This window comes from Schistocerca serialis, chromosome 4 (assembly GCF_023864345.2).
Source record: "Schistocerca serialis cubense isolate TAMUIC-IGC-003099 chromosome 4, iqSchSeri2.2, whole genome shotgun sequence".
Classification (NCBI taxonomy): Eukaryota; Metazoa; Arthropoda; class Insecta; order Orthoptera; family Acrididae; genus Schistocerca; species Schistocerca serialis.
Genome location: NC_064641.1, coordinates 384057904 through 384085625, shown reverse-complemented (window position 1 = coordinate 384085625; position 27722 = coordinate 384057904). Strand labels below are relative to the sequence as shown.

General features: G+C 39.5%; 1 protein-coding gene across 3 annotated transcripts in view; it reads left to right on the top strand.

The window, feature by feature from the left end:
• Positions 1-26343, top strand: part of LOC126474878 (transmembrane protein 237-like) — a 73096-nt gene extending 46753 nt beyond the window's left edge. Inside the window, exons 6-7 of one of the 3 annotated variants that reach the window (XR_007586592.1) lie at positions 1829-1892; positions 21935-26343. The gene's annotated coding sequence lies outside the window, so the exon portion shown is untranslated. Of the gene's footprint in view, positions 1-1828; positions 3971-21934 lie in introns of those variants that run through there. The other 2 variants (XM_050102362.1, XM_050102363.1) reach the window with 2 other exon arrangements.
• Positions 26344-27722: the final 1379 nt, after the last annotated feature.

Genomic DNA, 27722 nt, shown 5'->3' with positions numbered 1-27722 from the left:
ATTGGTAAAAGTACCAGTAGTTGGAAAACACGCAGTATTTAGGTGCTACACAGTGACAGTTCTCTAGTGAATCACCGAGCGAGGTGGCACAGTGGCTAGCACACTGGACTCGCATTCGGGAGGACGACGGTTCAATCCCGCGTCCGGCCATCCTGATTTAGGTTTTCCGTGATTTTCCTAAATCGCTCCAGGCAAATGCCGGGATGGCTCCTCTGAAAGGGCACGGCCGACTTCCTTCACTGTTCTTCCCAAATCCTATGAGACCGATGACCTCGCTGTCTGGTCTCCTTCACCAACCAACACACACACACACAACACAACACTCTAGTGAATGTAGCAGCAGTTGGGAAATTTATGCAAGGAAGGGACGAAGGGGAGTTACTACTGGCAGAAGACAGAGATCAACACATGGAGATGAGTGTGGGTGAGGTCCAGGACTTTCAGAATGGTCTGGTCACCATATGCCCAATTCACAATGTTATAATGAGTAGGAACACATGCATCTGGAAACTACTTAAGGGAAAAGTGGGAGAACATCTTTGCCCAAAAGAGGTGATTGAACCAAACCATTATTTTCAGAGAGCAGGGCTCCACTGGGTCTATTCGGTGTACAATGACATAGTGGTGGTTGCTAGTTGTTATCAACAAGGGAGACTCATGGGGCAAAATATTTGATGATACGAGACAACAGATTACTAATTTATTGGACTAGGTGTGCTGTAATAGGACATACATTTCATTTACTCTATTTAATGTGACACAGCCACAGCTGTACTGGCCTGATGAACCACTAGAGATCATATGCAAACAGAATCTTACCTCCCTCAGTTATATTTAGCCAAATGATAACAGTCCAAGAAGAGCAGATAACTGCGGAATAAATGCTACAGCATGTAGAGCAGTCTCGTCTCGGAATAGGAGATGTCAGGTAACTGTGACTTTAACTGCCGCAGTTGCTAGCACCATGGTGATTCTGATTTTACTCTGCATAGTGTTTATATATAAAATAGAGGGAAACATTCCACATAGGGAAAAATATATCTAAAAACAAAGATGCTGTAACTTACCAAACAAAAGTGTTGGTATGTTGATAGAGACAATAACACACACAAAAATTTCAAGCTTTCGCAACCCACGGTTGCTTCATCAGGAAAGAGGGAAGGGAGGGAAAGACGACAGGCTGTGGGTTTTAAGGGAGAGGGTAAGGAGTCATTCCAATCCTGGGAGCAGAAAGACTTACCTTAGGGGGGGGGGGGGGGGGGGGGGGGGAAGGGATGGGCGCGCGCGCGCACACACACGCACACACACACACACACACGCACACACACACACACACACACACACACACACATATACAGAGACAAGCAGATATGTCTGCAGGTGTGTGTGTGTGTGTGTGTGTGTGTGTGTGTGTGTGTGTGTGTGTACCTGTCCCTTTTGCTTGTGTCTGTATATGTATATGTGTGTGTGTGTGTGTGTGTGTGTGTGTGTGTGTGTGTGTGTGTGTGTGCGCGCGCGCTCCAGTATGTGTGCGCGCGCGGGTGTATACCTGTCCTTTTTTCCCTCTAAGGTAAGTCTTTCCGCTCCCGGTACTGGAATGACTCCTTACCCTCTCCCTTAAAACCCACATCCTTTCGTCTTTCCCTCTCCTTCCCTCTTTCCTGCCGAAGCAACTGTTGATTGCGAAAGCTTGAATTTTGTTTGTGTGTCTATCAACATCCCAACACTTTCGTTTGGTAAGTTACATCATCTTTGTTTTAATATATATATATATATATATATATATATATATATATATATATATATTTTTTTTTTTTTTTTTTTGTAGGTGACGTAGCATGAGGAAACCCATTGCTGGGGTAATAAAAGTTCCGGTAGATTCGATTCCCAGGGTAAGAGATGACAGAAAGATCAACTTATTTGATACAGTACTTATGTAATAGTTAGGAACAGACAAGTTGGGGTAACTGTACAGATAAGGAATATAGTTGAAACAAAATAGAGTTACGGGCAGAGTAAAATCCAAGGGTTCCAGTCTTCTCTATTGACCACTCTGTAGTAGCACCTCTGTAGGGTGTAGCGATGTCGTAGGTGGTGGGGAACGAGTAGAACGCTGTGGGCAATATAACAATATAACTTGCACAGATCTTGGACAGGCGGTTAGTGTTGTGACACAGTCTCTCCCATCGTCTCAGCACAGGCAACGGGCACGGACAGCAGGACAGCGGGCTGTTTCACCCAGTCTCGTAAAGGACCCAATGCAGTGGCAGAGAGCAGCCTGATTTCGAAATGGAGGCTGCTGGTGCTGGTGGCACTATCCAGTTGTCTCGCAATTCAGTGGTGCTCCGGCTACTCAGCGATGACCAATTCTCCAAATCAAATGATGGTCTGTCCTCAGAAGCAGCTTCATTTATACTCTATTACTGCCCATCTGTTTCTCTAAAACCTGGTGTCTACTTATGTCGCCCATAACAAAGAGACTCGCTCGAGTGTGGTGATTACAACCCCCTTACTACAATATTCTTTGCTGTGCAGGGCAGTTTACCACTGCACTAAGCTATCCTCGCTTCGCAACTCACTTTCACCTCTGTTATTGTACCCTACATATCGACATAGTGTGGCTGACGGCCAGTGCTTTTATCACAATATTCCGCGATGGCCTTCATTCTACTTTGTCACTTGCAATAAAGATTTAATTCTTTTACCTAAAATACTGGATGGCGCCACTACACTTCCGAAGATTGTTGCAAGGTGTTTGCTTTCAGATGTTACAGACCACACACACAAACTGTCGTTCGTCCTATAGAGCATAAGACGTGATTTATGTGGAAATGCCACCTGTCGCTACTCAGTGGATGTCCAGTTGTGGTACTGGCATGCAAAATCCAATCTTCACACAATGACAAACAGCAGTCAGCACAGGAGCATGAACCAGGTACCTACTGTGGAGGCCCATACATAGCAGCGTTCATTAGTCAGTTGCCGAGGAACACTGTTGATTCATCAGTTTCATCTCCGCGGCCGTTGCCCACCCATGTCATCTGTGGATCATGGTGCACAGTTACCTCAATGCCAGTTTTGGATAACGCCATTTTTTTAACCACAGCTACATGTGAATAATTTACTAACTTAGCGATTTCGGAAACGCTTCTACCCTTGGCCCGAAATCCGAGGATCATGTCGTTTTGAGCAGCGGATAAATTGCTCCTTTTCCACATTACAACTATTGTAGCATACTGACTTCTGCATCCCTGGCATGTTTTATATACCCTTCACTGCTAGTACTGTCACCTGCCATTTGTAAGTAGTGATTGCATGTTAACGGTGAATGTTGGCGATGGTCACGTTAATGTGACTGGACTGTGTATTTTCTGCAAAGATCAAAAACAGTGGAGTCAGTGCTCAAGTAATTTATTGTGGAAAAAATAAGAATTGTGTCAGAAGGAAAGGATGCCTGAAACAACGGTCTCATGCGTTAGCTCTACCTCTCACTTGGTTCAAGGAAGCTTTGGACATCTCGAATTCACAGGGATTTTCAACTGAGACTACAACATTATAGGCCATGTGTGAAAAAGAGGCAGAAGATGAAAGCAGAAATGGAGGAAAAGGAATTGGGATCAAGAGCAAAAGTTGTAACACCTGCATAGTAATAAAAAGACTGACAAAATTGTGTTGCAAAAAGTGTCAAAATCCAATCTGTTTGACGCACATTGAAACTGGTTGCTGTAGCTGCATTAAAATTCCTCATTTGTTGGCATATGCAAAAGTGATGATGAGACAAATGAATGAATTATGTTGTCATTGTTGCCCTGTTCTATCATCTTCACCTTTCTATAAAAATATTTGTCATTTGTAATGAGTCTATTAAATTTCATAAATTAAAGAAGCAAGTGAAAAAGTGACTTAACATTTGTTACTGTAGTCCAACATTGACAACAAGGAAACAGAATGTTTAATATTTCTTTTGTTATGGTGCTCTTATGTTATTTTTGTCTTTCTTTAAAGAAATTTTCCATTTATAATATGTTTTGTTAAAACTTCAATAAACAATCATGTGAACAAGCGATGTGATTAACTTGGTATATTGCGTTGATATCAATGCAGAAAACACCTCGCCTGACAGGAGGTTAAAAAGATTAATATCTAAGTCTACCTACTGTCATCACGGCATTTTGACTGATATTTTTTGCACACAATGAACAAGCAGAAACCAAGAAACTGGCGCTATATGTGTATATGTGTACTACATAGGCAGTTACAAGTTGTTACAGCATGTGGTTTATGTAGAAATGTGAAAATTATCAACACAATGCCAGTATTACACTCAACTGAGAATGACTGGACAACAAAAGTTAAAACTTTACTTTCTTTCCAAAAGGTATTACTTTTCTCAGCAAGGTCAGTGCTAGGTTACTTTTATATCTAAATCATAATTGTAATTTGAAATATGTATTGACCTCAAGGTTCAACCAGAGCTGCCTTGAAAATCTCTTTCCCCATATAAGAGCAGTTGGCGGAGCTTATGACTTTTCCTTACCAGTAGAATTTCGAAGCCTCTTGTGAATATTAATTATGAACAGAAATATTGCTGACATTCAGGTACATGATTCACTGCCAACCACTACGGAAACGGATGCAAAGTGCGTGACTTCCAAGCAGTTCAGTTCACAAAACATGTCCCTGGCTTTAAAGAAGTGTTGTCAATAGTAGGTGAACAAGAAATGAGAGATTTTACGATAGATGATAAAACTATGTCATATTGGAAGAAGGCTTCAAAGTGTTCTCTGAAGTATCTGTATCACATCTTGGGATATATTGCTTCCAGAGGCATCTTAGTGGCAAGAGGATACAAATGTCAAAAGACCCTATTACAAGCTCTGGGTGGATTGAGAAGCTATCTTGTGATGGCTTACCTAATCTTCCAGATGAGAGGTTTGAGATAGTCATGCAATGTCATGCAGAAGTCTCTGTAAAGATGCCAGTGTATTAAAAAAAAAAAAAGAGCTTGACCAAACTTTCAACAGAGAAGCATCCAAGTATTTGTTGAGAGATAATCACAGTGTATGCCAAGACCAGAAATTCCATCTGAACAAGACACCTCAACACTTTATCAAAGTCATAGAGGGCTAAATAGCAGCAGCAGCAAGCAAATGACAAATGCAGAGCTTCTGCAGTTCACTCCAGATCAGACTAAGAAAAAAAACACTGCCTGAACAGGCCACGAAGACCCAATGATATCGACCGGCTGCCATGTCATCCTCAGCCCTTTGGCATCATTGGATGCAGATACAGAGGGTCATGTGGTCAGCACACTGCTCGCCCAGCCATAGTTCATTTTCATGACTGATGCCACTACTTCTTCATCAAGTAGCTCCTCTATTGGCCTCCCAAGAGCTGAGTGCAGCCTTTTAGCAAACAGCACTTGGCAGATCCGGACAGCGACCCATCAGAGTGCTAGCCAAGCCCAAAAGCACTCAACTTCAGTGATCTGGTGGGAACTAATGTTACCACTGTGGAAAGGCCATTGGCCCAAATCAGACTAAGGTATTTGATATTTTGTTGAAAGTAAAAATTCTGGAAAGTGAGGGAATTAATCCTCTAACTTCTGTATAACTATGGGCAATTACTATACCCTTTCAGACCTGGATTTTTTCTGGGAATAGGAAATTCTTTTATGTGGTAATGCTCTTAGGTATTTTTTATTTTTTTTTTATTTTAGATGCTAGGTTCATACACAGATATGTACCCATTTGGAAAACATACTATGTACACTTGCTTTCATTTTGTGGACTAACATAACTAATTACAAAAATTTATCAGATGTAATTAATAGTAAAATGATCATTCAATAATTGCTAAACAAAATAACAATAACAATATTCAGTTACACTGTGGAATATAGCGGACCAACTAAATCTGTGAATTGTGGTGGTCACGAGCTGCTGCACACTGCTACAATTGACCTGCTGATATTTTCATAGTGACGCCCAACCAGTGTGCGATTTGTGCTTTTACCAGTGGGGGGGATGTCTTAGGGGGTTAGTATAATTATATATGTTACTAGCTTAGACCGTGGCATTACCCATGGTAAAACAGTTATTTATAAATAGATGTTAATGCCAAAACTCACTATCACGCGTATGCACTATCAGAAAAGCCACTTTGTGAGATGTTTTTGTAAACTTTCAAATTTAGATCTCTCCTGAGTTGATCAGGAACCATCATGTCTCAGTTTTTCAAAAAGATGGACAAGAGAATTGTGACTTCAAGAAAAGCTCAAACAGCATTAAATGAGGAAGCAACCCAACGTACACGAAAAATACGGCCTAGTTTTAAAATAGCTGCTAGAATAATTCTTGTGAAACACTTTGTAGTAGTCTCTGATTTTTGGGAAAACACAGAATATAAGGAATCTAAAAAAACCTGTATATAGTATACATCTGCTACATCATTCATAACATCGTGGACAGCTAATTTCATTTTGTGGTTCATACAATAAACGACAGTTAAATCCTTATGTAAATGACTACGCAGTAGAGGGGCTACGCCTTTGTAAGGTGCAAGCATTGTTGAGCCACCATCTGTTGCGATACCTACAAGGTGGTTTTTTAGTTCATCATTTGTAATGCCATACTTTTCAAGAGCTGCTAACAGTGTGCTGAAAATGCATTCTCCTGTCCAACTTTCTAATTCAACAATGTCAAAAAAATAATCGCAAGCAGCTCCCTCAAAGGACAAACGTATATATATTATTAAACAAGTTTTATTGGAAACCGTTGTACTTTCGTCCATCATGATACTAAAGTTTGTACCCGATTCTACAAGGAAGTGAGCAAGATTCTTTTTCATTTCTTCTCCACCAAACATAATGATATTTCGGCATGCATGGTCAGAATGAAGCATATTACCGACTGATAAACCATTAAGCTTTTGTAGTTCGATTACTGCAGGATACGATTTGAATGATAATTTCTGTTCAGCTATTACATATGCAGATCTGAACAACGAAGCAGTTGTGATTACTTTTTCTTGATGCCGCTTTCCCCACAACTTTTGTTTTACACTCATGATTTCTATGCACTACGTGTGTGATTTGCACTTTGCATGATCCCCGATTTTATCATTTAGTTTTTTGGCATTATTAGCAGAAACACCAGCTAAAAACGCGTTATCGATACGCACACGTTCACTGCTTTCCATCTTAAGTTCACGAACTTGTGAACACACTGTGCATATTATTAGTTTTTGTCATTTACAGACAGCCACGGCTTAGTTTTTGCCACTTTTGAAACCGTGATAAGGCAACACAATTTTCTAGTATAATCTCAAGAGTACTGTTACTGCTATTCCTACCTTGAGACGTATCACAGTTTCCAGTCCCCTGTATTAGCACCATCATTACCGTTTTCTTTTTTACATTCACGGTCTATTTTAACTCTTTTAGCACCATTGTTAGTATCCTGACTGTCAGAGTTCGTACACATATCAGGTAATGCACTGCTCTTAAGAAAATCAGAAATTTTGCTTTGTTTGAATGACATCCTGAAATTCCGTAGTTCTTACAGGCCCGGAAGCACTCAACTCGCTAATGAAGCTACTGAAGTGGGAACGCGTGAAGATCGCCGTGTGTTTGGCGGACGCGAGGCAACGAACGAACGGCACCAATTAATTTGGAATACGCGATGCTGGGGAGCCTGTGTTAAGCTCCACCCACGTGGTTCACGGCTAGTGAGGTCAGATTGTCCGATCCCGTCTGACCAGTACCGTTGCTCACTTCGCACTACTTTGTGCTTTCGTCCCAGGAGCGTTAGTCCGCGCCATACCGTTGCCAAAAGGTGGCCTAACAGTAAATGTTCGCACAGGTACTGGGCCGGTCACCACCCTGTGTCAGAGCCCGGGGTGGAAATTTCAGCCCCCAGCTCACCCAACTCTGCGGTATGACTGCCACACTACTTCCCTCGCAAGCTCGCAAGTAAACGGATGACGCACCTTAGACGAAAGCAACAATGACAACATGATAATGATGATTTAGTTCTAAACGTTTTGAAATGCTTAACTACTACATGCATGGAAAGCTGCATCAAATCAGTCTCTGGACTGAAGACAACAACAATAACTACTAGATAACACATTTTCAAAATTAATAAGCAAACATATTAATAGTAAGACTGTATTAAAAACTTTCAGTGTTCAGCTCCACAAATTTAAATTATATGTAAAGTTTTACTCCAGTGCATGGGAAATAAAAATCCCAGGTTGGGATGAATAAACTAAAACCAGAGGAGGGGATGGTCTGATGCAGAGAGGGGGAAATCCCCCCCATCCCCCCCCTGCAAATCGCACACTGCGCCCAACAGTCGGTAGCACTTGCACGTTATGAAAAGGTTGAACATAGGAAATGTACCTCAGGATACCATTGGGAAAAAATACTTCTCTTGCAGCTAAGACACACTAAAAGTTAATGTACACAATTGTAGTCAGAGGGTCTGAAAGGGTTAGCATCTGCATGAAAACAGTTGTGTACTAAACTGAAAGATTTTGTGACATGCATATGAAGTACTCAAAACTGTAATAATAATTAAAACAGACTGAAGGATTCTAAGTTAAGAATTACCTAAAAGCACCAACCCACTGTGCAGTTTCCCAACTCTTTGTTCCAATTATGCATGGACTTGTGCTTCAGTGAGAGGGTTTGCATATGGAGGGGGAAGAAACATTGAGCCACACTAGGTACTTTGCAGTCTTTCTTGGCAGCTGCTCTACCAATTCATTAACTGGAATCCCTTCATGCCCTAGTATCTGGCTGATTAATACCTCCCTATTTGAAACTTTCTGGCAGATTAAAACTGTTTCCCAGACTCATACTTGAACCTGCAACCTTTGGATTTTGTGGGAAAGCTCTACCCACTGACCTGTCCAGGCACAAATTACGACCTGCTCTCAGGGTTTTATGTCTGCCAGTACCTTGCCTCCTATCTTCCATATGTCACAGAAGTTGCCACAACCTAGGCATGCAGAGAAATCCTGTGAAGTGTGGAAGGTTGGAGGTACCGGCAGAAGCAGAGCTGTGAGAGCGGGTCATTAGTCATAACTGAGTATCCCAGTTGGGACAGCGCGTCCCTGTGAAAGGCAGAGGTTCCAGATTCGAGCTCTGGTCCAGCACACAGTTGTAATCTGCCAGAAAGTATGAAATCAGTGCACACTTTGCTGCAGACTGAAAATTCAATTTGGAGCTCCTTTACTTGGTCATTTAGAGATTGAGGAGATAATAAAGAAACCAGTCCAGTATCTCTACCTTTGTGTAGAAGCACTGTTTGAGTTGAAGTGCACTCATGGAGTTGGAGCAGGTGAGTAATTTAATTGTCAGTTTTGGTTCCCTTAAGATCACATTTACTTTCCATCCTGAATACAGACTGTGCACAGAAGGGAAATCGTAAGAAGACAATTATGGCAAATGAACAAGAAGCCGAGGTTGTGAAAATAGGAATATAGGTGTTGCTTGTATAATATGAAGGAAAGTCTCAGTTTGTAATCCCAATGCAGATTTTACTCCTATAGATCCATAGTAATTCTAAGCCTCTTGTGTTTCCAGGAAGTCACACCTCCAAACTAAGAATCTAGATTTGGTCAAACTGTGTGTCCCAAAAGCCACTATCACATAGGTTCCAAATGGCTATATCATCTGTGGGTGACTTGTATATGTCATTTCTATGGGTGGGCTCACAGCCACAGCATCACTACTGCTCACCACCCAGAGCCCAGAGAGTGACTGGAGTTGGATGTGTAGCCATTTGTAGGCAACCTAAGTTTCTCATAGTAGATAGTGATCTTAAGACACGAATGTCTTGCCCGACTAGAAACCCTATGTGGAACCTTTACACTGAGGTGAAAGAAGCCATGGGATAGTGATATTCCCATTTATAGAGGGCAGTAGCATCCTGTACAGAAGGTATAAAAGGGCAGAGGATTGGTGAAACTGACATTTGTACTCAGTTGATTCATGTGAAAAGATTTCCAACATCATTATTGCCACATGATGGGAATTAACAGACTATGAATGCGTAGTGAAGCTAGGTGCATGGGACATTCCATTTCATAAATCACTCAGGAATTCAATATTCTGAGATTCACAGTGTCAAGAGTGCGCTGAGAATATCACATTTCAGGCATTACCTCTCACCATGGACAGCACAGTGGCAACAGCCTTCACTTAATGACCGAGAGCAGTGGTGTTTGCATAGTTGTCAGTGCTAACAGACAAACAATACTGGAAGAAATAACTGCAGAAATCGATATGGGACATGTGACGAACATATTCATCAGGGCAGTGCAGTGAAATTTGGCATTAATGCACTATGACAGCAAACAACTGACACCAGTGCCTTTGCTAACAGAATGATGTCCCCTGCAGCACCTCTCCTGGGCTTGTGACCACATCGTTTGGACCCTGGAGATTGGAAACTGTGGCCTGGTCAGATGAGTTCTAATTTCACTTGATAAGAGCTGACGGTAGGGTTCGAGGGTTGTGCAGACCCCACGAAGCCATGGACCCAACTTGCCAACACAGACACTGTGCAAGCTTGTGGTGGCTCTATAACAGCGTGTACTGTATTAGCATGGAATTGAAATGGTTATGTTCGGCTACTTGGAGACCATTTGCAGCCATTATTGGATTTCACAATCCCAGACAACAATGGAATTTTTATGCATGACAATGCACCATATCACTGGGCCACAGTTGTTCATGATTGGTTCGAAGAATGTTCTGGACAGATTGAGAAAATCTTTTCGCCACCCAGATCGCCCAACATGAATCACATGGGACCTAATCGAGGGGTCAGTTCAGGCAAAAGTCCTGCATCGGCAGTACTTTCATAATTATGGATGGCTATAGAGATAGCATGGCTCAGTATTTCTGTAGGGGACTTTCAACAACTTGTTGTGTATATATGTAGTGATACATGCCATTCATGGAAGGGCATGTATCACGTATGTCAAATATAGAGCTCAGTGTAAAGATGTGTATAATCACAATTAGTTTGTAGACATTGGGTCACATACTGTGGGGATACTATTACTCAACAGGTACGGAGTCTATACACAGGAGAGTGTTTGTAATCTCTGCAGAAGCAAGGAGGAATGAAGGAACTCTGGTACCATGGAAGATCTCCGGAACCAGGGAAAACGAGTATGATGTATATAAGTGATTTTGTTGTATACTATTCACAGAATGTTAACGAGAAGTCTTTGAGACAGTAATGGTTGATGGTTCCCATGTAACCTTTTGTGAAAGTTTGGGATAATATACAGAGTTATTTGGAACCAATATATACTTCATCTAAGTATAGTAGCACTGTTTTGTGTTATAGCCACTTCACTTATAGAAATCTGCACGGAAGAAAGAAGTTTGATGCAGAGGAGGAACAGGACACAGTATCGCTGGACCCTGAGATAAATCACTAGAGTTGCAAGACTGAATATTTACACCAATCTAATAAAGGAGTGTTAAGGCAGCAGCATTAGGTGTAGCTGCATGGAGTGATAAGTCTAGAACAGATGTTGCTCAAGTAGTCAAAACATCGCCACACTAGCTTAATACAGCAATCATCGGACACTAATAAACACTCCATGTGGCGACCATTTGGTTATAAGTCGAAAATGGCAGATAAAAAACAGACTGAAAGGAAGAAATTCTGTAATAAATCAGCAAATAGACATGTTGCCAAAGGCAACAGGGATAATTAACAACAACGTCAATGCGCCTGTGCTAAGAGCATCTATCTAAAATGACAAAACACGTAGCCATAGAAAACACACCAAGAGCGAACACACAGCTAGTGATGTCCTGTCGGCACGCAGCTGTCAACGATTGATCCATCACCAGAGTGCAGACTACACAATTGCAACGTCAGCATGTTCTCTAAACCACTGCATTGTCACCATGCAGTTGTCGATGACCAGACCATGGTGAGGTGCACCAGCATTTCACTTCAAAATTGTTTTTTTGTTGTAGTGCGGTGATTTGGTAGTATTTGAGTTTGTTTATGCTGATAATAACAAGGAAAATGGCGACAAAAGTCACTATGGAAATGTTATTACAAAAACTGGATGGTAAGTTTGCGGAGCTACGTCACGACTTAGGAAATCAGATTAAAGACACTCATGAGCAAGTAATGGAAAACCAAAACAAACTGAGATAAGAATTAGAAACTTTGATGAGAGACACTCATGAAGCATTAGGTACACGTTTAGGACATAAGCTACATCAAAGACTCAACTTGTTAAGACAAGAAATACAAACTAAAGTCTTGAAACAATGTGACTTAGTTCAAGAAGATGTACATGAACATATTAAAGATTTGCAAATGGATGTAGATAGTTTACATAACTTTGCAGAAACAGAATGTAAGTTGGTAAAAGATCACATGTCAGATGCACAAATGAGCATAGAAATTTCAGAGAAGAGAAGGGACGATGCAGATTCTGTATATTCGCATGAGATACATTCAAGTTTGGAGGAAAAAATAAAAGCGTTGTTAGATAAAAAATTTCAAGAAACTTCACACACTTTGGAAATGGGCAGCTTTCTGGGGAGGGACTTGCTAACAACACCAATGAATTTCAAAGACTATGGGATGAATTGGCAAAAACTAGAAGGGAATTAACAGAAAGTCAAGTTAAAAAGTATATCTTTCTATGCAACAGCATTTTTAGAGGCATTGCTGTTGGGAAGTGGAATGAACTTCTATAAGCATTTTCTAAAGTTCAAACCATGGGGATGTATATTCAATGTACTTCCTGTGAGTGTTTTCCAGGTCATTACCACAAAAATGGGAAGACTCTAGAAAGATAATTTCATGTTGAATTATTTACTGGGGGATGCTGCTGAGTGGTGTAACACCCATTCAGAAGAGTTTACCTTATGGGATGATTTTCAGGAGAAATTAAAGTGTAAATATTGGTCTAAAACAATACAAGAGAAAGTGATGCTAGAATTATTAGACCCGAACCATTTTCAAAAAGTATATCGAATGGCATCTAACAAGATCTAAGTATTTAGATAACCCAATAAACGAAATACATCTAGCAAAGGTATTTAAAGGTTGGGCTACTGTGAATGAATTGCTTAGTGGTGCCTAATGTAAATTTGCAGTTGTTGCTAGGCACTGATTGGCTGATAAGATTTAAATTAATATTGGATTTTTCAGCACAGATATTAACATGTACTTATCATAACCAAGTATTTGTAGTGACATTTAGTGAGAAGATTACTGTTAATACCAAGACACACAACATCCACCTCATAACAAGAAGCACTGTGATGGATTTAGAGAACAATTTGGTTACACAAAGTACATTACAAGAACTAATTAGGATGAAAGCTAATGAGTCTGATCTCTTATCTGAGTTGCAGAAGAATAATCTGTACCATATATTGTTGTTGTATAGTAAAATTTTCTCAGATAAATCTGGAGTATTACGTAACTATACATTTAGTTTTAAGATCAAAGGCGAATCACCCTTTTGCTGTAAACCCTATCCAGTACCATTAAGTATACAACCATCCGTACAATAGGAGGTTAATAAAATGTTAGAAGGTGGAATAATAGAACATTAGCAAGGTTTTACATTAAAGATATCACTACAAAACTGTCAAAGTTGATTTCTGGGGGAGAAGAACGTAAGTTTCTTGCCCACTTAGTAGGCTTAAATGGAATAAAAGCAAATCAAGACAGGATAAGAGCCATAAAAGAATGTCCAGAACCTAAAAGTATGAAACAATTGAAAGCATTTCTGGGACTAGCGGGATTCTATAGGGCGTAGTTTCAATGACAACCTGTGAATAATCCTAAGTTATTAAACTTAGTGAAAAAAAAATGAATTTGGGGAGATGAAGAGTCTAAGGCCTTTATTGAGATTAAAGTAGCTCTAGTAGAGGCACCCATTTTAAAACAACTACAGATGGACAAACTTTTTAAGTACTGATGTCTCAGAGTATGGAATAGTGTGCGAGTTGTTTCAGGGAAAGTGGGATATTAGAATGGGAGAACATAATACACTAGCTTTTGTGAGCTGAGCTGTAACCAAATAAGAGTTGAACTACACAGCAACAGAGAAAGAATTACTTGCTATAGTGTGGAGTATAAAAAATTTCAAACTAATTTGAGGATTTAAAATAATAGTGTATACTAATCACCAAGCACTAGCATTTCTTGTGGAAAGTCGACTACTACATAGTACAACAATATGTTGCATACTACTTTTGCAAGACTATAAAACTGAAATTAAGTATATAAAGGGTTCACAAAATGTTTCTGATGCATTATCATACTTACCGTTAATCATGAATGATTTGGTAAGAACGGAAGGTCCTGGAATTACTTCAACATTAATTTTTCATCAATATGTTGTACTGAAGTAAGAAACCTACCCTTAAGAACAGAGGAGGACATCACTGATCTCGAAAGTACTTGCAAAGTAACCCTTGCGAACGTATGATGAAAGAAATGGTAAGTTATGTAGGTCATACTGTTCAAACCGACATAAAACTCGGGCACATAAAATACCAGAATTCCAAGTAATACTAAATGAACTTCTATATTTACCTACTGGTTTATCTCCCATTGAAATAATGCAAGTTAAATTCACAGGTGAGTTACTGTTGAAATTATTTCAATGGCCAGATGACGATAATAATGAACATGGAGACAGCTTATGTTGTAAAAGAAAATTTACAGCTAGCAGCAGGTAAAGGGTTACATAAGTATAATGAAAAAGCTACACCTTCCTTTGATAGAGATGACTTGGTACTAATTAAGGAAGTACACCATAACTCAAACTGAAGAAACACACACAGACACACACAAGTTTTTCCCTCTATAAAATGGTCCATATAAAGTTTTAAATGTACCATATCCCAAAGCAATTTTCTTGGTTGATCCAGAAACCAGTTGAGAAAAGGAATTATATAATATTGATATGTTAAAGCAGTATAACTTGTGAAAGAAACACAGTAACAACAAAAACTGATCTTAATGGTGAAAGTGTGTAAACAAATATTGTCAACTGTTATTTAATCAGCCGTTTAAGTATTCCTGTAGTGTAAGATTGTTAACCAAAGAGGCGGGTTATTTATCATCATGTGGTAAAAACAAGGGAAGGGTTTGTACTGATTCTTTTTTAAGGGATATTAATCCTGGGTAGTGATATCACCTCGATCAAGTATTGATCGACGAGTAGACCAACTACAGAAATTATACTGGCCGTTGACGACGACTTATGTGAATATACTTGCCTACTCCATTGCATTTCATGAGTTTGTTAGGATCAATTTTCAGGGTTTCTGCGAAGGTGAAGCCATGGCAAGTTTGTTGTGTAGGGAATGTTGAACAATTTCTCCCTCTGGTTTGACGGTGAAGTATCTTAGCAGATGGGAGCCCTCTGGGTTTCGGGTGGTAAGGGAATCCATTTCTTTTCTTCTTTGATCCTAACACATCTGTCTCTCTCTCCTTTTCTTACATCTCCATTAGGAGTACCAAATCTTATCTTCCCTCTGTCCGTATGCTAAGTTCCAATTGCAGGATCCCATATTTTTAGTCTATACAGTAAAATTTACAACCTACAACCGCAGGACTGGCGAGGGATTGATTGATTTCACATATGATGACAACAACGATAGGCTATTCTTGTGACTCGAGGGAGGTGAGAGTACCACATGTGCCCGCCCACCCGCCCACAGAGGGGGGAAAAAAAAAACCACACACACACACACACACACACACACACACACACACACACACAAACCTGGCACAAACAAATATGGTTTAGAGGTATTCCTTTGCCAGGCGTGTCATAGTTTCAAGGGGAGGAGGGAGGAATACGACAGGGTGTCGTACTAATAAGCTTGATATAAAAGTGACAAGCCAATGCTAAGGAGGAGAAAGAGAGTTTTGGGCAAAAAAAATAGGAGAACTCTGAGCAGAAAAGCAGAAAATAGCTGGAGTTTCATGGAGGGTGCAGCCTTAAGATGAGGTAAAATGAAAGGGGAGAGGTACTGGAAAATTCATGGCAAGGTCTTATGGAACCAAACTGCTGAGGTCATCGGTCCCTAAGCTTACACACTACTTAATCTAACTTATGCTAAGGAGAACACACACACACACACACACACACACACACACACACACACACATGCCTGAGGAAGGACTCTAACCTCCAATGGGGGAAGGGTGGGGGGTGGGGGGGTGGGGGGGGGGGGGGGAAGGTACTGAAGTACTCAATAAAGTAGTAGAAAAGGAGGGTAAGGTGTTTCAGAATGGGAGTTGTGGATAAGTAATCCCCAAAGAAGGGAGCTTATGCAAATTTCGAGTGGACCGAAGGCCCCGACCACTTGACAAGAAAGGAGAGGTACATCACATCAACCTGAAATAAAAGGAAAAAGAGTACTGAATTCCCGAAAGCTAGCCCTCAGTGGGGGAGAAATGCTTAAGGGTAATATTCACTAAGAAAAGGAGTAAGGACCTGCTTAAGGGAGCATCTCCTCCAAACTGGATTATAAATTTATAAAGTAAAAATTAGCTAACTCTATAGTTTACATGAGTATTTGAGTCTGTGCATACTCTGATTTTTTAGTTTAAAATGTAACAATTGCATCCTCCAAAGGCAAGAATACAAATTAATGGGATTAATGGTTAAAGAGCTGAAAGTACTCTGCAAGAAAGCAATGTAATTATGGTTCACTCTGTCACTACGCGAGGAACTATTAAATATAAAACAAGTGAATTATTGAAAATTCTAATTAGAGCACATGTATGTTTGTAGTGATTCGTTGTTAAGTGTATGATCATGACATTGGTTTTTTTTTTTTTTTTTTTTTTTTTTTTTGGATAGGGGTCCATGTCGTTCATGGAAGGGCATTATCATGTACGTCAAATATAGATCTCGGAATAAAGGTGTGCACAATTGCAATTAGTTTGTAAACATCGGGCCACAGACTGAGGGAAACTATTACTCAACAGGTTCTAGGTCTATCTGCTGGAGAGCATTTATAATCTCCACGGAGCAAGGAGGAATGAAGGAACTCTCACACCATAGATGATTTCTGTTGCCAAGGAAGATGAATATGATGTATAAGCAATTGTTGTTATATACTATTCACAGAATGTTAACAAGAAGTCCTTGAGACAGTAATATTAATTGGTTCCCATGTAATCTTATGTGAAAGTTTGTGGTTGGAAACACTCTACACTTCACCTAAGTAGAGAAGCACTGTTTTGCTTTATAGCCACTTCACTTATAGAAATCTGCACAGAAGAAAGAAGTTAGGTGCCGAGGAAGAACAGGGCACAGTATAGCTGGACCCTGAGATAAATCACTAGAGTTGTAAGGCTAAATACTTACACCAGTCTAATAAAGGGGTGTTAAAGCTGCAGTGTTAGGTGTGGCTGCATAGAGTAATAGGTCTAGAACAGACATTGCTCAAGTAGTCAAAACATTACAGCAACCATCAGACACTATTAAACACTCCACATGCTGTGTCAAGTTTCTGCACTGTATAGGTAAAAGGAGGTCTGACACAGAATTAGGAAGTAACCCATGACTTTTGTACCTCAATGTATTACACAGTCAGGTCCTGTGTCTGAAGCATTTGAATATGTTGTGCCAAGAGGTATATTGTGTTCAGATCTCAAAGGCAAGCTGCTAAAGCACTGCATCTTAGTGTGAAAGACTCATTACTATCAGACACTTTCAATGGGCAACCACTTGCCATGTGCAAACAAAAGTTTGTGTGGCCCCTTCCACTTGATTGAAGAAACATGGGGGTTACTTACTTCACAGTGCAGTGCAGCCCACTATGGAAGAGCACTGAGCCTGTGCACATTCCAACTTTGTGGCCTATGTGCATCTGTGTGCTATCCGTGTGGCTATGTAAGCAGTGCAAGCAGCTGTTTCATTAGTTGAGGTAGTGTCAGTTATCTTCAGTAATTTAAACCAAGCTCCACACGGATAAGGCACATGCTTTCAGTGCTCTAGTTGCTAAGCCAGTTTATAATGATACAAAAACCCCAGGAACCTCAGTCCCTAAAGCTTGGCATAGCGTCAGGCATTTTAAACACTTAGAACTCTTGAAACTGACACACTGTTTTGTGTGTAAAACCAGAAGCTTGTGTATACTGTCCAGTCCTTCAACATCCAGATGATGGACTGCAAGTGATGTGGTGTTTTTCCAGGGCTGGGAGAGAAGCTAAAGTATCCATAAATAGGTACTATTGAAATGTTCCAGCAATAAAGACTAGTATGTATCATTGATGTTTACCTGTGTTGTTGAAAATGTTATAAGTTGTGAATTTTGGTGCAAGTCTTTATGTTGCCCAATGAAGTGCCATGTACTAACTGCAATAATACCAAAATGCAAAACTCTAAAACAAAATCTCTCATCCTCTAGATTGAAACTGCCCTGGTTTTGTACATAAATTTTCTTTAAATTAGTTACACTTCAGGCAACACTAGTTTGGAAGTAACTGTATATATATATATATATATATATATATATATATATACAACAACATTCAGTGACATTAAAATACATAAGAATATGAAACTTCCTGGCAGATTAAAACTGTGTGCCTGACCGAGACTCGAACTTGGGACCTTTGCCTTTCGCGGGCAAGTGCTCTACCATTTGAGCTACCGAAGCACGACTCACACCCGGTCCTCACAGCTTTACATCTGCCAGTATCTTGTCTCCTACCTTCCAAACTTTACAGAAGCTCTCCTGCGAAGGAGAATTTTTATCCAGTGTCATTAAAAATACTTGTCTCATAATTACTTAAACAACACTTCATTTATCCATTGTTAATCAGACATGAAGCAATAATTGTACCCTCTAATGGCAATGAAAGATGAGAGAGTGGATCATGCACTTTCTTGGGGTTCTATAGCAAAAATCAGATATACAAGGGTGCGCTGAAAAGTAATGCCTCTGACTTTTTAGGTGAAATCTCTTAAAGCTTTTTAAATCAAACAAACTTTATTAACATTCTGCATCTTTATTCTTCATGTCAGCATATGTATTTTTATCATATCTAAAGTGATAAACATATTTCTCCCAATAAGAGACTAGTTTGTTGACATCGTTACTGTAAAATGTTTGATTTTGTTGATGGAGCCACAACCTCACCTCCGCTTGTGCTGCTTCATTTTCAAGGTGAAGTCCTCAAAGGTATTCTTTAAGTTTTGGAAACATCGGACCGGGTGAAGTTGGTACTGTGTAGAGGATGATAGATGACAGTGAACCCAAGGTGTTGGATTGTTGCAGATATCACAGCACTTGTGTGTGTCTTATGTTATCCAATAATTTTCTCTGATGAGTTCAACTACTTGACACTATTGAGTTTCGTTGGCTGCTGTACACATATGTCAACTCTGAACTAAGTCACACATTTTGAGGTTAGCATCACTGTTTCCTTCATTGCGAGCCTGAGCAACCCAGTGTTGCACATTGCTGATGTTGGTGCAATCACCACCACACACAGCTTAGCTTCCATTCTTCTTTTAATTTCAATTGGAGGTACGTTTTGTGCATTTAGAAACTCGATTATGGCACACTGTTTTTCACGCACTGACATTGTTATGTTAGACACTGTAATGTTACATGCTACATTTTATAACCATCTAGTGGCAGAGGTTTGCAACTTGTATAAGTGAAGCAGAAAAGTCAACTGAGTAATATGCATGACATGTAATACCTCAACCAATATTGAGAACAGAATAAAAAATGTGGATGCATTGCTTTTCAGCAACCCTTGTAATACTGTAACATAAAAAACTTATCCAACTCCAGCTAATGGTACAGCAAAATAGGTCTATCACGGATGCGCAGTTACCAATGCAATCTTTCATACACATCATCTCTGTCTCAGCAGCATAAACTACTACATCTCGTATCACCATTTGGTTAAGTTCATGGCGATCAGATGGTGCTGGCATGGCATCTCACGTATTTCATGATTGCTGTAGGCATCATTATCTTCTTGTGTCCTATGTGTTTCACGATTACTGGTGGGCATCATTACCTAACTTTCAGCACTTAACTTGAAACTAAAAATGTAAACTTTATAACCAGTTTTACTAACCTTCATGAACGATGAATACATCTATAAATAAAATTGTAAAAACCTGAAGAATGGAAAAATTGACAGTCTACAGTAACTTAACTTTATGTCATCCATGTTTGACTGCTGTAAGGAACTGCAACTGTTTATGACAATAAAAGTTCAAAACACAATTATCTTTGTCACTCTCTCTTTTTATTTCATCCTGCAACAAGTTTTGAGAGTTTACACTCTCATCTTCAGATGGAACAATGATATTACGTTACATGCAATGAAATGCACCAAAATGAAATTGAGGGTGTCAAACAGATAGCAGCTGCAAATAGTTTTCAGCCTACACTCATAGAAAAATGTCTAAAAAAGATAGGAAAGGAATAGACAGAAACATAACCAGAACAAGCAGACAGACATCAGGACAGTGGGCCTTCCCTACTTTGTACTATTTCACAAAAAATTGCTAATGTATTGAGACAGTGCATCTGATAGTAGCTTTCTCCACCAACAATGCATTAGGTAATACACTGCCACATAATACAAAAAACAGTAAAGATAAATTCTCCAACTCAAGTGTATAGAAGATAAAATGCGGTCAGTGCCCTCTACAGTACAACGGTCAGACTGAATGAAGCTTTCGAACTGGATTCAAAGAACACATTAATGCATTTAGATACAACACACCTAATAAATGAAGCTTCCAAACTGGATTCAAAGAACAAATTAATGCATTTAGATATAACACACCTAATAAATCTGCCGTAGCTATACACATTCAGGACAAAGGACAATCCTTTGATAACATAGAGGGCAGTCTAATAATACTTTACAGAATAAACAAAGGCCACAAACTCAGTCTTTATGAAAAACTGGAAATTTTCATTCACAGTAGAAAACATGGACAGAACACACTAAATGAAAAATCTGAGAGAGTGGCAGTGAGCTGCTTTAAGAGCTTCGCAGATATATATGATGTGCTGTAACTCTTTCCAGTTCCAACTTCCTGAATTACCTTAATGAAAGATAATTCCCAAAGCACTGTATGGAAAGAAACGGTAAGAATTATATTGTGTTGATACTAAGCCTGCAAGTTTTATATGTTCTTAACTGTCATGTATTTGTAATAGTAATACTTTTAAACAAGTAGTTGTAAAGAATGAAAAAATTTGTAATAGTTATCTGTATGAATAATCTCTGAGACAAGGCACTATATCTTTACATCGTTATAATCTGTGGTTTGTTTATGAATTATTGGTCCGTGTACTGTGAGACAACCTAAGTTAAAAATGTATATTTAGGATGAACCACAAGATTCTGTGCAGTGGAACAAATCTATCGCCATTTAAAATTTATAATCTTAATGCCATATTACGCTTACAAGTGCCTGTTACATTTTTTTGTAGCAAAATGAAACCAAAAACAAACAACTGGCTGCATCCAGTCAGCAAACATGTAACATAATATCATTGTTCACATGAAGATACGACTCAAAATTTTTCAAACGCACCGTGGGATGAAATATAAAGTGTGACTGATGTAGATAATTGCACAGTGAGAAGGAGGGGAGTGGGGAGGAGATGATAGCAGATCTTGTTGCTAGCTATGGCACCCTTGTATGTGTAGTTAGTTACATGTACATATCACTGTGCTGCTATCGGACCTTTTTTTATATGATGAGCATTGATTATTTGCCCTAGTTTCTTCAAAGTTGATATGAATAAGGGGTAGAAGACTCGGGCTGTTGTGTCTTATATGCTTTTGTTGATTCAGCAAAATGTTACCTACTTATTACTTTTGACTCCTCTTTGTTTTCTTTTTATTTACAGGGCAATCCATTCTGTAAACAAGATGGCTGCCTGAGCAGTTGACACAAACGTCTGATGACAGAAATATTTTTCTGTGTTCATCAGCTGAACATTTATATTGACCACCGTTAGGTTTACTCTTATACATGAATGTGATATCCGCATTTCAGACAATGGAAACAATGTGTCATATATGTATACACGACTGGATCTTATAAGTTGTGAATTCTGATTAGAACCATACTTGGCAAGACATTGTTTGGGTGCCACTGCACAATGTATTGACAGATTTCAGATGTGCTCTCCATCCTTGATATATTTAAAAGTGCTCTGTTACCACAGTTAGATCTCAGTTTAGAGCAGAGATAATCCGTAGGATTGTCCTCATAGACTCTCTTGTTTAGTCAAGTTTGTGCTATAACCATCCCCTACGAGTTTTAGAAATTGAGCTAAAGGAGCAATGGGATGCAAGGATAAAGGCTGTCAACCTAGAAAGTCTCAAGCCTAAGCACGCATAATACAGCTAATGTGCAGCAGAGATTTCTCTCTAATGATCATCTTGCCTCAACAGCCAGACAACCTATTCACGTTCAGCATGCAGGCTGAAGATCTTCACTACAAGAGGAGAGGAATTAATTACAGTTGAGGAGCCTTCATAGGTATAGGAAGGGGAAAAGTTAAATAATAAAAAAGAAAACAAGTGATGAAGTGGAAAGCAAAACAGTTTCCCTGAAGTTACTTTAAAGTTTGCAACAGATTTTCCTATCTGCACTTTCGTCAGCGTAGAAGAAAGGCAGGACCCAACAAAAATTTGCACAGCAGAGAAAAGCTCATTTGCAGAGCAATTGATTAAGAGAGACTGACTGATTCATCACTGTGATCAGAATTTGATAGAGCAACAAATGATTTGAGCTGACAAAGAAGTACGAATTACAGAGATATTTTTGAAGTTATACAGATTTGTTCATTATATTGGGGTTAAAAGTTTTAAGAACTGTTAATCAGCGTATATAAAACAAATTTACCACACAATTACACTGCTGAAGAAATCCCTCATGCTTATAAACTGGGCACAGAAAACTGAAAGCAACTCTGTGGTAGAGCAGTTTGACTCCTAAAAAGATAAAGGCAACAACAAGAAATTCTTAAAAAAAGGCATCAAACTGTTATGGTATTTGTGAACCATATAAATTCATTGGCAATGTGACTTGGTGAAAAATGTTCAAAATGTGCAAGCAGATATGGATAAAGTAGAAAAGAATACATAAAATAAAAGTTTGACTAATCAAACAGGAAAATAAAAAAGGGAAGCTGGTGTACATTTTTGTTTTCCAAGCACAATTACCCAAACACTAGTTTAAGAATGTGCATCCATGATAACTCAGACTCTTCCACATACATTTCAGTTGGAAACCTTAAAACCATCTGCTGCATGGGCTAAGGCACAACCTCACACTTTGTTGCATTGTAATGAAACAAATACCTGATGTAAATTGTGTATGCATGTTATAAACTCATAATTCAATAGGAAAATGTGTAGTATAGTGATAAAGCCAGTTGTATCAAAAATAAAAGCTAGGACATTTCAAAGTTCTGAGAGGTGTAGACATCTGGTGGTTGTACCACACTACTTGGAGTAGCTAGCTCAGCCATCAGGCAGTTATTTTAGTGCATCAGTAATACAGAGCACATCACTGTGTACCTAGGTTGGGCTTTGTAAGTGGATTGCAGCAGCTAGTGCAGTTGAAACTGGCACGATATTGTCATTGGCAGCGTTTGAAGGATAGATTGAACATAAGACTGCCCAGTATCAAACTCCAGAAATTTGTTGGGCCAGTGTTTTAGAAGTTATCATTGTTGTAAAGTGCATTCACTTCTGCACTGCCCCATCTGATGAATTAAGATCCCATATTCCAGTAAAAGTATAACTGCTTTTGTGTTAATTTGAATGGCCTCAATGTATTTCTTACTGTAAGTAAGCGGGTTTTCTTTTAAACAATAGTTTGATGGTAGTAAAGGACTTACTGTCAAACATTATGACAGTGCAAATTTGTATTGATGCATTAAAGCCTAAATAAAGTTATGCAGTATATAGACATTTAAATTAATTCTAGACACAATCACACTAACACACTTTGGCCCATCTCAGAAACTGTCGTAAATAGAGTGCCCACCAAAATAGCACAAGTGACGTGTCATGTGAATTAAAAGATACATGGCAGTAGCATGGCATGCAAGTAACTTGACACCAGTAGAAGTAACATGGCACCATAACTTCATTGGACGATAAAGGTGTTCTGCTTTAGTCAACGTAATGTTTTATGTAGATGAAACAAAGCTATAGCTGCCACTGTAGTTAGTTTCTCTGTAAAACTTCTTTTCATGTAAAAGACTAAAAACCACTGTTTTGAGATTTCGTTCATTCTCCATTGTGCAAATCTTTCTCATTTGATTTTGAGGAAAATATTTCATAAAAGAAATGATTCATTTACACCTTGTCGTCAGATACTTCAACTTGGTAATGAACTGGCTCTTTCTTCGTATTGCTTATAGTTATTTTAATAACTAGAAACTGAGTAAGTACTTCACACATTTCAAAAAGTTTGCAGTGCAAAATGTATTCATTAGCCAGTTACATTTGGTGCATGTTAGGTCCTTCCTTGACACTGGAAACAGAGCCATATCATTATTCAGTCCCAAGTAAATAAGCAATATTTTTGACATTTAGCTATGATGAGATATAACACGCAATGCTCAATGCTCTGGCTGCACACTAGGTAGAGTTGTGGCTCATGTTTCTCCTTCATATCTGGTTTATGGAGTCAATTAAAAACATATTTTAAGTTAACATTGCACGAAGCGTTATTTTCGTTTTAAAACTAGAGTTAGACAATTGTAGATTCAGAGGCAGAGTTAGTGATATGTGACAAATTCTTTTTTGTGCTACCAGTTTGTCTCAATTGTTTTATTTACATATTGTCGAACAAATGGTGTGCCCTCCAGGGGGCAGTGAATCTGAAATGGAATTTTTGCTATTGATACAACTAAAGTACGCTGTGTTCGGGATGTCACCAACTTGGGATACATCTACTGCAAAAGGATTTGATTTGCCACAAACTTTGATGGAAGAAGAAGAAATGTATCAGAAACAAGAAACAAAGATGCAATGGCTAACTATTTTGTAAGTGAGATGGGTGAAGTGCCCTATCAACAGTAAAAGGAATAGATGCTGACATACTGCTAACATTCCACTTGAGTGAACTCACAAGGAGAACCTGTTGTGGGTCACTCTGTGGCACAGACAAAACTTAGCAGGATGAAAGGGTGAAAATAAAGGGACACTATGTTGGTTTAGTTACCAACAATCAATAGTTTCCTAGTAAATGATGCTTAAAATTTTGACATATTTATCAGTCTGTCCTTGAAGTGTAGCACCAAGTTGCTAGTGTAGTGGTCAACAACATTTCTCATGGAGAAAATCAGCAGTCTCAGTAAAATATTTTAAAATTGAATTAAAAACAGTCTTGTCTACTATAAAATATTTATTGGCAACATTAACCGGTTATGGTTAAAACGTGACCATCTTCAGACCATAGGCACTGAAAATATGACAGCTATCCAGAAAGTAACAGACATTTTGGTGTATTGCAGCTGTAGGCAGGGCTGCAGCCATCATCTTGGTGCCATAATGTTCCTACACTCAGTCCAGCAGTGGTGGTGCGTGGTCTGTCCCCTACATTGCCTCCTGTGAAGTGTTTAAATGTGTGCTGCAATAGAAAATCCTGCTACTGTGTGATTAGGTTTTTGTTGCCAAAAAACTGCAAACCAATTGAAATCATCACAACCTTTGGGTGTCTGCAGAGAAAGAGTGATGAGTGAAAGCCAAGTGAGGAAATGATGCATCGATTTTAAAAATAGCCGCACCAGTGTTCATGTTGAGGACTGCAGTCATAGGCCTAGCCGTGTGACTGAAGAACTGGTGGTGAAAACGACTGACAAATTTTGTGAAAATTATCATTTCATGATTAGGGAACCTTTGCAACATTTTCCCCAAATTTCACAGAGTTTGGTGCATGAAATTGTGGCAGAGATGCTTGGTTTCGACAAATTTTGTGCTAGGTGGGTTCCCAAAATTCTAACGGAAGGCCCCAGAAAACAGAGACTGGCTGCAGCACTGACTTCGTAAAGATTACGAGAAAAAATGGAAACAAAGTTATTGATCATATTGTAACTGGTAGCAAGACTTGGATGAACCATATCAATTGTGAAACTAAAAGATAGTTGTTGGAATGAAGAGAGACAAATTCTCCCTAGAAACCACGGAAATGTTGGCGGGAAATCTGGGTTCGAGTCCTAGTCCAGCACAAATTTCCATTGTCACCACTCCAGTCTACTGTTGATGGTTGTCATTACTCACAATTGAACAATTGCAAATACGTTTAATGTATATTATTACAATAATGTAACTGAATAAATAAAAAATCTGCTCAAATGGTTCAAATGGCTCTGAGCACTATGGGACTTAACTTCTGAGGTCATCAGTCCCCTAGAACTTAGAACTACTTAAACCTAACTAACCTAAGGACATCACACACATCCATGCCCGAGGCAGGATTCGAACCTGCGACCATAGCGGTTCCAGACTGTAGCACCTAGAACCACTCGGCCACCCCAGCCGGCTAAATCTGCTCACCAGCAGGAGAAAATAAAACAAAGATGATGTGACTTAGCAAACGAAAGTGCTGGAAGGTCGATAGACACACAAACAAACACAAACATACACACAAAATTCAAGCTTTCGCAACAAACGGTTGCTTCATCACGAAAGAGGGAAGGAGAGGGAAAGACGAAAGGATATGGGTTTTAAGGGAGAGGGTAAGGAGTCATTCCAATCCCGGGAGCGGAAAGACTTACCTTAGGGGGAAAAAAGGACAGGTATACACTCGCGCGCGCGCGCGCTCACACACACACACACACACACACACACACACACTCACACACACACACATCCATCCGCACATACACAGACACAAGCAGACATTTGTAAAGGCAAAGAGTTTGGGCAGAGATGTCAGTCGAGGCGGAAGTACAGAGGCAAAGATGTTATTGAAAGACAGGTGAGGTATGAGCGACGGCAAATTAAATTAGCGGAGATTGAGGCCTGGCGGATAACGAGAGTTCTGACAGGTTGGTGTTAGTGGGAAGTATCCAGATAACCCGGACAGTGTAACACTGTGCCAAGATGTGCTGGCCGTGCACCAAGGCATGTTTAGCCACAGGGTGATCCTCATTACCAACAAACACTGTCTGCCTGTGTCCATTCATGCAAATGGACAGTTTGTTGCTGGTCATTCCCACATAGAAAGCTTCACAGTGTAGGCAGGTCAGTTAGTAAATCACTTGGGTGCTTTCACACGTGGCTCTATATGGAAAATCTCATATAAAAATGTGAAACAAATACTAACAAAGAGATAGAGTGGCTGGCCAGTACTTACCTCAGCTCAGTACCGCCGATAGATACACAAAAAACAGAACCGAAAAAACTACATATGTCATTTATCAACTGACATGCCTGCACTGCACAGCCTTTTACTTCGGTATGACAACAACTAAAATGGCTGAGTGTATGAACGGACACAGACGAACTGTCCGTCTGGGAGATGTCCAATACCCAGTAGCGGAGCATGCCCTCCAGCATAATTCTAGGGACCTAGGAACCTGCTACACTGTATGTGCCATTTGGCTTCTCCCACCCAACACCAGTCTCTCTGAACTGCGGAGATGGGAACTTGCACTCCAACACATCCTT